The following is an 11160-nucleotide window of genomic DNA, read 5'->3' on the forward strand; positions in this document are numbered from 1 at the left end:
TCAAGAAATGCCACTGCGGCTGCAATTTATGACTATCTTATTATGTAACCGTTCAACATGTACAACTTATCATGTATCGATATTGTAGAACAATATCTTTGAAATATGTGCTACTGCAATACATACAACCCATTGTAATTTGCAAATTACGACATTGTGATGGTGTACCATGTACTGCAGTAATATGTATTACTAGCAAATATGTCCGTGCTTGCAATAGAAGAAAAAATATCCAGGCATGACGCCACTGTTCTAGTAAAAGAATACATCGTGCAAGGCTCGAGGACCATACTATGCAAATATGGTAGGCATAAAGGAAATTTCTGAACATACGTGAGAATGAGATAAGTACTTTTAAAAGGCCATTCAGAAAATAATAAATTTGATGGTCTAATTTCTTAAGAACGTTCACGTTGTAGTCATTTTTAGTCTAAAGTTTCTTCTAAGCTACCTGATTTAACTCCTAAATATAAGGCTAACAAAGTGACACGAAAAAATGACGTTGGAATGACATAACAAAGACTGCGGCAAGGTGGTGCCTAAATTGCCAATATCCGGTTCACGTCCACAGGTGGCACGGATCATGTGACACAACCAGCAACAACAATAGAAAAAGGAAGAATATCTAGGAGATAGGCGACATCTAGGTGAATATATGGGTGCGAGTAATTGTAAAAAACATCACCGAGTACGCCGTAGGATTGCAGCAGTCGATATAGATTAAATGGAAAAATATTCAAGATGCACCGTTCGAGATTTTCTTCATTTGAATGGATTTTCCTTGCCAATGCAATCCTGGTGGCATGTGGATTCGACTGAGGAAGCTCCGATGCATTGGGGATGATAACCGCGGCTAGATGCTTCGAGATGACGACGACAGCATCATGTTGTGTGTGGCGGCTGAGGGCAATGGCTATATACCTGAGAAAGAAGTATAGGAGGAGCACGTGTAAAGGCGTGGTTGTTGTTGTACTGTATTTTAGGAGAAGATTAGGGTGGCCTATTCGTGTTCATATATTAAATTGCGAAAGGTTGTAACCACATACTGTATACTGCAAATGGAACTTTGCAACGTACCAGCGAGTTTCCAAGCAAACGATTCAATTGATTAGAGGCGGAGGCCCTAGTGCAACGGTTCACTCGGACGACCGTTGAGCCTTTTGGCCCAAGCTTCATCAGTGGTCACGGCCATTCACGATTATTTTCTATTTTTGTGAAACTTGTTTTAAAAATTGGTGAACTTGTTTTGAATTTGCAGTTCTTTTGTTCAAATTCAAGAACACTTTTTTAGTGTGCGAACATTTTTCCAAAATCATGAACATCTTTTTGGTTGCCGAGCATTTTATTATTTCCGGAACATTTTTCCAAAATTCACATTTTCTTTTCAAATTTCGAATATTTTAATATTAAATTACTCTAAAGAAGAAAAATAAATAAAAAAGAACTAAATAAAAAACAGGTGGCATCCCTCTCCGCTCATGGACCGACCCAATAGGGTGCGCGGGTGGGGATCACTTGGTCTGAGTGCTCAAAAAAAAACTTGGTTTGTGTGCTATGGTTCTACAATTCAATACACCATGGTTCGACTCAGCCATTGCCCATCTTTTTTGTTAGGCTCGAAGGGACCGAAGCGGATGAAGCAAACAAAACGTATGAAAAAGGTTAATTGGATCAGAATAAAATGGAGAAACAATCCTTCTTTTAATATTAGATATAGAATTGATCATCTAACACGATTTGCCCTAATAGATATGTCATTGTACATACCAGTGACCAAACCATACGATCGGCTTTCTAATGAAATTTAGCGATAATTTAAACATGTACAAATAATTCCCGCTCCAACGGACAGGCACAACACTTTTTTCTTTTTTTTTTTGCAGGGAAAAGGTGAATTCAGTAATTAAGCAACAACCATGTCTGCATTACATATGTCCGGGACTTTGTAAGGGCATGATCAAAACCACACCGCAGTGCGCTTCTTTTTTCTTTCTTTTTTGCGGGGAGTGCGCTTCTTTATTCAACAAAAAATTGCTAAAAAGTGACTAAGAGATTAGCCCTCACCATTGCGTGTGCTGCTCGCTGACACGTAGAACCTTCCTCTTGTCCTGATTTGTTTGTTGCATGCCTATGGCGCTCATGGTAATGGCACGGGAGCGCGGATTGCCCGTGGACGGCGGCACAACGGAAATAGTGAGGATGTGTTCCAAGAGCATTTCTAACCGATCCTTCGTCCAGCGTTAGAGGAGTAAAAAATCGGTTTTATTTCTCTAACGCGCATCTAACTCCTCCCCGGACCTCCCCCTGTTGCTGCGTCCCATCCAAGGCGAGGAGCTCATGCCCGACCTCACCAGGGCCGTGGCCGGCAGTCCATCGACGTCTTCTGCATCCTCGTGGCCGCTGAGCCTAGACGCGGACCTGTTCTTCACCGTCAAGGCCTTCGAGTTCTATTGTTTTATGGAGAATGTTTGTGATGTTGATTGTGCTTCACAAGTGTTCGACGAAATGCATAAATCAAAAATAAGTTTTACTCCTTATATATAGGGGATCGGCTAGGCCCGGCTAAAACATAGCGGAGTAAATGCCCTAAAACGACACTTACCGCAACACATTGTGATTACGGTGATGCTTTGAACGATGCATCTATGCCTAAATTTGGTGTTCCATGGTAGCACATGAGCAAACAGTGTCATCCAAGGGCATGTCTGTGTTTAGCGCACTACAGTTGAATCGTTTTCATGGGACGTCCAAGGTTGAGTGAAGTCTGTTTTAAACCCTGTGAATGTAGAGCGTGACGTAAATGAACCCCGACATTTAAATCCTTGAAGTCCATACCCTAACCTCTCTGATCCTGATTGTAATCGCCCCTACGCCAGGTTTAGGACTGGATGAGCTGACGTGGCATCGGGAAAGGATGGGATTGCAAATTAAAAATGCCACACGAACGCCGCCGCCGCCGCCGCTCCAGCTGCCATCGAGCTCCTTTGCTAGCTCTGCCCCCGCGCCAACCCGCGCAACACTACTACCGGCATCACCAGTTCGTCTTGGCGTCTGTGGCGTTTTGAGGTGGTGGCTTGCAATTGAAACCAAAACGCTAGTCCATTAGATCAAATTCAGAGATTCTGATTTCTGAAGGCACGTCATCTGAATCTCAGTTCCAGTGGCTGCGTTGGAACGCATGCCACACCATCCATGATTTTTCTCAGGGTTTTTTTGACCACTCAATCATGACATTTTTCATAGCACACCTCTCCGAAGCTCCCTCGCGTCGTCTCTCCGAGGCGACCCGGGGGCCCCAAATCCCTCCGCCGTCGGCTGGCCATCTGCTTCTCCCCTGCCGCCGCTGCCGTCGGCCCTTGCCGCGGTGGCGGCGGGCCCCGTTCCTCGAAGGGGAGGGGGACCTCCGGCCGATGCGTGGGGCGCGGCGGCGGATCTTGGGCCCCGGGGCGGCGGCCTCGGTCTTGGCGACGACGGCAGCTGCGGCTGCTTGGGCGGCGCGGTGGTCGGGCCTGGGCGCGGTGCTGATGCGGCCGCGCTGGGTGCTCGCGGTGGAGGAAGCTTGGTCCTCCTGCTGCGCGGCGTTCTTCGGCGCGACGACTCCGGCGACTTCGCGGCCTTCCGTCGCCGAGGTCCTTCTCCAGCTGGCCTAGGCGGGGTGGCAGCCCCCTGGTCTGCCTGTGCGAGCTCGTCCCCGTGGCTGGCTCGTCGATGGAGTTGCCGGCTCGTCGGATCGGCTTCGGTCGGATCTGGCCGGTTGTGGCCGGTTTTGGTTGTCTGCGTCCGTGGGTTCTGCCATGACTGGGAGCTCTGTTCTCCGGTGTGGGGTGCCCGTGCAGTGGTGGTGGATGCCAGATGTTGGATCTGGCTCATCTGTTTTGGCAGACGGACGACGAGGGAGGAGGTGGCTCTGGCGTGGCGGTGGCGTGTTCGCTGCGTCGGAGGTGTGCGGGCCAGCGGAGTGCTCTGCGTGGGAGTGTTGTTCGTGCTGCTCCAGGCGAAAGCCTAGCCGATGCTTGATGGCCGGCGGCGGCGGCGCCCGTGGGCGTCGCTTTCCTCCTTGGAGGTGCCGTCGAGGAGTTTTTGCACTTCCTCAGCTCTCGGGTCAAGATCTACGGGCGAAAGTCATGATCCTGTTCGATCGGGCGGCGGCGGCATCTTCAATGTCGTTTTCCCTCTTTGGGGCGCCGTCTTGGAGATCTTGGCCCCTTTTATGCTTCCTGCAGGCTGGACGTGCGCGGCATCACGGTTGGCTAGGTGTGCAACTGGTGATGCGTGTGGTTGGCGTTGCGACTCGTGTGATGACGACGATGATGGCGTGCGAAGCTGGGTCGTTGCTTGCCCTTCTGATGTCGACGGTCCGGTGCGCCAATGGGTGTGCCTATGCTGGCTTCTGGGTGTGACAGAGAAGTTGGAGCTGCGTGCAATGCCTCTGCGGCAACGATGACTCCATGAGGGCGGTTTTCAGCGGGCGGCGCTCTCCGGATGATGCGCTGGACTAGGTCGGTGCGAGGCTTGCAACTTTCTCCTTTGAAGCATTTCAGCAAAATCGGAGTTGCCATGTCCTCGACGCTTCGGTCGACTGTTTGGCTTGTCTGTGGCCAGGTCGGCTGTGTGTGCCCCGTGGGGTTGTATCTGGGTTTTCGCCCGGTTTTCCTTTAATTAACCAGGCAAATATCTTCTTCTTAATTAATGAAAATGGCAAATCTTTTGCCTCGTTTAAAAAAAAAAGACATTTTTCATGCAAATAATTGTAACTCGTATGCCTTTCTTTTGACATCCTGTAACTTGTATGCCTGACTGTGTTTGCTAACACTCATTCTGGTTTCACCAATCAAATCGCAAACAGTAGTCAATATTTTTCCCCTTAAATAAAATAGACTGTACATAAATCATTTTGATACAAACAAAAGAACAGAGGTAAGAAGGGGGCTGAGCAGCTGAGCTCCGACCATGATCACGCGGCGGCGGCATGTATGAATCCAACGGCGATGTGGGCCATGCGGCCGTACTCACGGTCGTGGGCGGCCACGGGAACAACGTTTGCCGGGGTTGAGAGCGTCCTCGCTGCTCCGCTTGGACGCTACCAGCGCCGCCATGAGCTGCCCACAGGTCCGGCCATACACGTTGACCTGCAGATTGTCAAGCGCGTGGCGGAGCAGGTCGGCGGTGGCGCCGTAATGCTCATGCAGTGGTCGAACCGCGCGCTGCGCGACCAGTCGGTGTCGGCGGTGTCATCAGCCTCGAGCTCCACCAGGCACCAGATCGCCGATCTTGGGCTCCGTGCTGGCGGCATGGTCGACGGCGATCTTTTGGCGAGCATCGCAGGCCTTGGATCACCGACGCGGCGGAGGCCTCGGCGTTGCGCGGGTCCACGTCAAGGGAGCGCACCCAGAGGTCGTAGTCCACGTCATGGTCGTAGTCCGTAGAGCAAGCCAGGCAACCATGGGACCCACATGCAGGTAGTCAACTCACCTCAATCCCGTCATTTCCCGAGCCACGTAGGAATCCAGTGTTTGTATAGGACCTGAAGGTCAAAAACGACTGGGATAAACAAGGTCAGGGTATGGACTTCAGGAATTTGGATGTTAGGGTCCATTTGCGTCGCCCTCTATATTCTTAGGATTTAAAACAGACTTCACTCCCCAAGGTAGCCAGATGATGACCGTGTCGTCTCTCTGTCCACCCTGAGACGGACGAACCATGGACTCAGCCATCCGGTAACACCCCATAGATGTCGAACGAACATTACAAACAAGCGTCGGTAAATCATGAGGTTCAAATTAACACTGCATGTGCTGCTCGCCGACACCCGGACACCACCCCCTCCTGTCCTGATTTGTTTGTTGCACACCTATGGTACTCTCAGTTCCATGTGCGCCAGAGACCTTTGTTTCTTTTCTTTTCACCCGCGCTCCCCACGAGACGCCCTCTGCCCTTTCCACCCCGCCCTCCGTGCGGCGCGGCGAGAGACGAGACGCGACGTGGCGCGGCGCGCCCCACCCGTGTCACCAACTGCTTTTACCGGGGGAGGCATGCATTCAACCCCACGGTCGCAGCAACGTCCACTCGCGGTCCGTCCGCCGGCCCAGGCCGGCGGAGGCACCCAACGTGGCGCCTCGCTATCGCCGCGTCGTCCTCGCCGCATACCACCGCTCGTTAAAGCCGCGGGGCCGGCCGCTCACATGCGTGCGCGTCCAGATTCCGGCGTGGGGTTCCCCGTCCCGTCTGCTCTGCCTCTGCTCTGCTGCATGACCGCCTGTGGCTGGAACAGTGGGTGGTACGGGGGCCGGGGTCGCTTCGATGCGGTCCATGGCGTTTCGGATCGAATCCAGCGCTAGCTCCAGCTTTCGCGGGGACAGCGTTGTTGGCTTGTCCACGCGTGCATATGCCGCTGCCGCGCGCCGCTAGCTACAAATCGGTGGATGCCGGTAGCCTCCTCCATACACTTGTCGCGCGCGTGCGCGCGTTGCCGTCGTATTAGGGTAGCGCACCGGTTTTGCCCAGTTTGGAGAGTGGACGCAGTTTGGAGAGTACAACGATAGATACGCACGGGTGAGGGCAGGGCTGCAAAGTGAGTCGACTTCGCGTGATTTGAACTAGGCATAGCTTAATTTATAATATTATTAAATTCGAGCTATCTCAGACTGACTGAAGCTTAAAGCTACATAAAGTGGCTCATGCTCGTCTTGTAACAATCTTAAGGGCCTGTTTGGTTTCAATAAGTCACCTGACTTAAGTCAGGTGACTTAAAACCAATGACTTATAAGTCACACCTGTTTGGTTGTCACCTGACTTATAAGTCACCTAACCACACTTTTCCACCCTGTTTTTTTATGTAAAGATGGTGGGACCCACGTAAAAGAGGGTGACTTATAAGTTGGGTCTGTTTGGCAAAATAAGTCATTTTTTTTCACTTTTCGACTTATAAGTTGGTGACTTATTTGGAACCAGCTACATAAAGTGTTTATACTCGGCTCATTTTTTTTCCGACTCGAGTTAAAATACGAGTAGATCTCAAACGGCTCACGAGCCTTGTGCTTTTCTTGCAGCCCTAATGAGGGCAACTCAACTTCAACGTTGTGCATAAAATGAAAAAACATACGTGGACACATATGGGCCAGTATAACAAAAAAAATAGCAAACACTATTACTTTCAATAGTTTAATATTTATATTATCAATCACCCCTGGTCTTGAAAAAAGCTCAGAGTATAGAAAGTCGAACTAGAAACAGATGAGTAACGGATGAATGGATACTCTGAGATAGATCATAGTAGAACGAGACAAAATAAAATTTGATCAATGCTACTTATGTTAGTTTAAACACAAAAAACTTAGAAATTACCCAGCAAGAAGACCAATCCGTGTGGGCACAACAGATTTCGCTCCTATGCAGTCATCCCTTGCATGCTTTCGAACAATAGGTTCCCGTGCACTAGATTGGGATTACAGTGTCAGTGAGGCACGCTCCGGTACAAACAATGCCAAATCAACGGATAGCCCTTTGACTCTAAAGCAGTTGCTTCATCGGACACGGACACATGTCCCACGTCGTACACTTCACCGGAATCCGCCTGGACTTGCATGTTGTCGATGGTTGTGAGGTCAGTCCAACCTCATGGTCGCTGCGGCGCGGCGCGAACAATGGGAAGTTGTCGATGCTGGCATTGGTCACAACCACCACCCTTTGTGCCTCCTCCACCTCCGTGACGGTACAATACACCGAGGTGCCTGACCTCCGGGGAATAAGGCCGCCGACCGGCCTCGGAGCCTGGCCACGCCATGGGCTCCTCACCACTAACAGCGGGCCTCCTCTAGAAGGATATGCCATTACTTGTACCATAAAGATATTAGTATTTAACTTGGGCGTTAAGCCATATAAATCGATTTGGGCAACAAGTCATGTAACCCTACTCCTTATCCACCTATATAAGGGAAGGTAGGGGCCTCCCAAGGGGGCATCCACAGATCCAATGTCATATGAGATAATCAATACAATGACATGCAAGATGTAGGATATTACCTCACCACGAGGGCGGAAACCTAGGTAAAACTCATGTTCCACGTGTACCCTAATCTGATTCGCTATGTGCCCTCCGCCCTATGAGAAACCCTATGCAGGATTCATCAGTTTTTGCACTGTCAGTTGGCGCACTAGGTAGGGGATGGCACACATAGATCAACGTGTTTAGATGAGTTTTCCTCTTCAACGCAAAGTTTCGGCACCGGCGTCCGATGGTTGATCAAATTATTTAGTCACCGGGCATTATTTAGTCACGTACTCGTAAGAGAGCTTTCTAACAAAGATCAAACTTAAATTATTACAAAGTTGATGGGTTGCCTCCCATTAAGCGCCAATTTTTAGGTTGCTTAGCTCAACCTTTTACCTTTCATTGTACTCTCGGGCCTCCGGTGTCCTAAGTTTTTCGTTACTTACCGCACATATTCGCTTCGGAGATGGAATATATTTTTCTTTCTCTCCGGATTTCTTCGGGAAGTATCTCGTGATCTCTTCATCATATATTATGAAAGTTACCTTCCCTTCAGCACAATCAAAGCTGCACCTGTGGTGTTCAAAATGGTCTCTCGAGAATAATAGACCATTTTTCATCTTCAGGCATATCAAGTATAATGAAATCATTAGGAATAACGTGTCCATCCAATCTCAAGAGCACGGCTTTGGCTGCTCCTATTTGTTTCTTTGTAGACTTGTCAGCCATCTGCAAAGTTATTCCTGTCGGGATGCATTCTCCTAAATTCAACTTGCGATAAAGAGTTAGAGGCACAACGCTTAATTCGGCTCCAATATTGCAAAGAGCGTTATTTATATCGATATTACCTATGGAACAAGATACTGTCAGTTTACCAGGGTCTCCGAGTTTAGGCGGTGTCTTGTCCTCAAAGGGGTACTTAGTTATCATAGCCACCTATTCTTCTAAATTCATACTTCTTTTATTGTTAATAATATCACGCATAAACTTAACAAAAGTAGGAATATTCAATATATCAGTTACGTGCTAAGAAACTTGAAGACTCTTAATAGCCTGCAATAAAGACGGATATATCTCATTATTCGAAGGTGGTCTAACTGCCTTAGGTTAAGAGAGAGTTTTATTTGTTTTACCTTTCTCTTTTTCTTCTCCTTACCTTTGTCTTTATTTTTTTGGTTCTTGACTGCTTTCACCTCTTATTGGATATGGAGGCTTGCTGCTCTTCTCTAAGATCATTTTCCCTATTCTTTTAGATTCCGGAGAAGCCGCCTCTTCATTATTATCGTTGTTACCGTCGATGGTTTCTGCATCGGAATCAACTTCTTTATTATTCTCCCCTTCTTCTTCATTACCTTGTGCATCTTGATGAGCCGGTTCTTCTGTTGGGAGACATAGCATGGAAAACAAAAAATTTCTACGCACACACAATGATCTATCCATGAAGTAACATACCGATGACAAAGGGAACAACGTATGTTGTTATGAGGTTTGACCGATAAAGATCTTCGTAGAATATGTAGGAGCCATTACGAGCATCTAGATTCCGCTATTGGTTATTGACCGGAGACGTGTCTCGGTCATGTCTACATAGTTCTCGAACCCGTAGGGTCCGCACGCTTAAAGTTTCGGTGACGATTGTATTATGAGTTTATGTGATTTGATGTACCGAAGATAGTTCGGAGTCCCGGATGAGATCGGGGACATGACGAGGAGTCTCGAAATGGTCGAGACGTAAAGATCGATATATTGGACGACTATATTCGGACATCGGAAAGGTTCCGAGTGATTCGGGTATTTTTTGGAGTACCGAAGAGTTACGGGAATTCGCCGGGGAGTATATGGGCCTTATTGGGCTTTAGGGGAAAGAGAGAGGAGAGGCTGCGCCCCCCAAGGCCTAGTCCGAATTGGACTAGGGGAAGGGGCTGCGCCCCCTCCTTCCTTCTCTTCTCTCTTCCCTTTCCTTGACTCCTACTCCTACTACTTGGAAGGGGGGGAATCCTACTCCCGGTGGGAGTAGGACTCCTCCAGGGCGCGCCATAGGGGTCGGCCCTCTCCCCCTACTCCATAGACACAACAATTGATCTCTTGATCTCTTAGCCGTGTGCGGTGCCCCCCTCCACCATAATCCACCTCGATCATATCGTAGCGGTGCTTAGGCGAAGCCCTGCGTCGGTAGCATCATCATCACCGTCATCACGCCTTCGTGCTGACGGAACTCTCCCTCAAAGCTCTGCTGGATTGGAGTTCATGGGACGTCATCGAGCTGAACGTGCGGTGAACTCGGAGGTGCCGTGCGTTCGGTACTTGGATCGGTCGAATCGTGAAGACGTACGACTACATCAACCGCGTTGTGCTAACGCTTCCGCTTTCGGTCTACGAGGGTACGTGGACAACACTCTCCCCTCTCATTGCTATGCATCACCATGATATTGCGTGTGCGTAGTAATTTTTTTGAAATTACTACGTTCCCCAACAGTGGTATCAGAGCCTGGTTTAATGCGTAGATGTTATATGCACGAGTAGAATACAAGTGAGTTGTGGGTGATACAAGTCATACTGCTTACCAGCATGTCACACTTTGGTTCGGCGGTATCGTTGGATGAAGCGCCCCGGACCGACATTACGCGTACGCTTACGCGAGACTGGTTCTACCGACGTGCTTTGCACACAGGTGGCTGGCGGGTGTCAGTTCCTCCAACTTTAGTTGAACCGAGTGTGGTTACGCCCGGTCCTTGAGAAGGTTAAAACAACACTAACTTGACGAACTATCGTTGTGGTTTTGATGCGTACATAAGAACGGTTCTTGCTCAGCCCGTAGCAGCCACGTAAAACTTGCAACAACAAAGTAGAGGACATCTAACTTGTTTTTGCAGGGCATGTTGTGATGTGATATGGTCAAGGCATGATGCTATATTTTATTGTATGAGATGATCATGTTTTGTAACCGAGTTATCGACAACTGGCAGGAGCCATATGGTTGTCGCTTTATTGTATGCAATGCAAACGCATATGTTTTATATATGTTCCTAGAGAAAACAAAGTTGAAAGATGATAGTAGCAATGATGCGGACTGGGTCCGTGATCTGAGGTTTATCCTCATTGCTGCACAGAAGAATTATGTCCTTGATGCACCGCTAGGTGACAGACCTATTGCAGGAGCAGATGCAGAC

The 11160-nt window shown here is 48.8% G+C and overlaps 1 pseudogene; it reads right to left on the bottom strand.

Annotated features, from left to right (window-relative positions):
* Positions 1–3448: 3448 nt before the first annotated feature.
* On the bottom strand, positions 3449–7830 carry LOC109749385 (uncharacterized; annotated as a pseudogene).
* Between the last annotated feature and the right edge of the window lie 3330 nt (positions 7831–11160).

Source organism: Aegilops tauschii, chromosome 7, assembly GCF_002575655.3.
Source record: "Aegilops tauschii subsp. strangulata cultivar AL8/78 chromosome 7, Aet v6.0, whole genome shotgun sequence".
NCBI classification, from domain to species: domain Eukaryota; kingdom Viridiplantae; phylum Streptophyta; class Magnoliopsida; order Poales; family Poaceae; genus Aegilops; species Aegilops tauschii.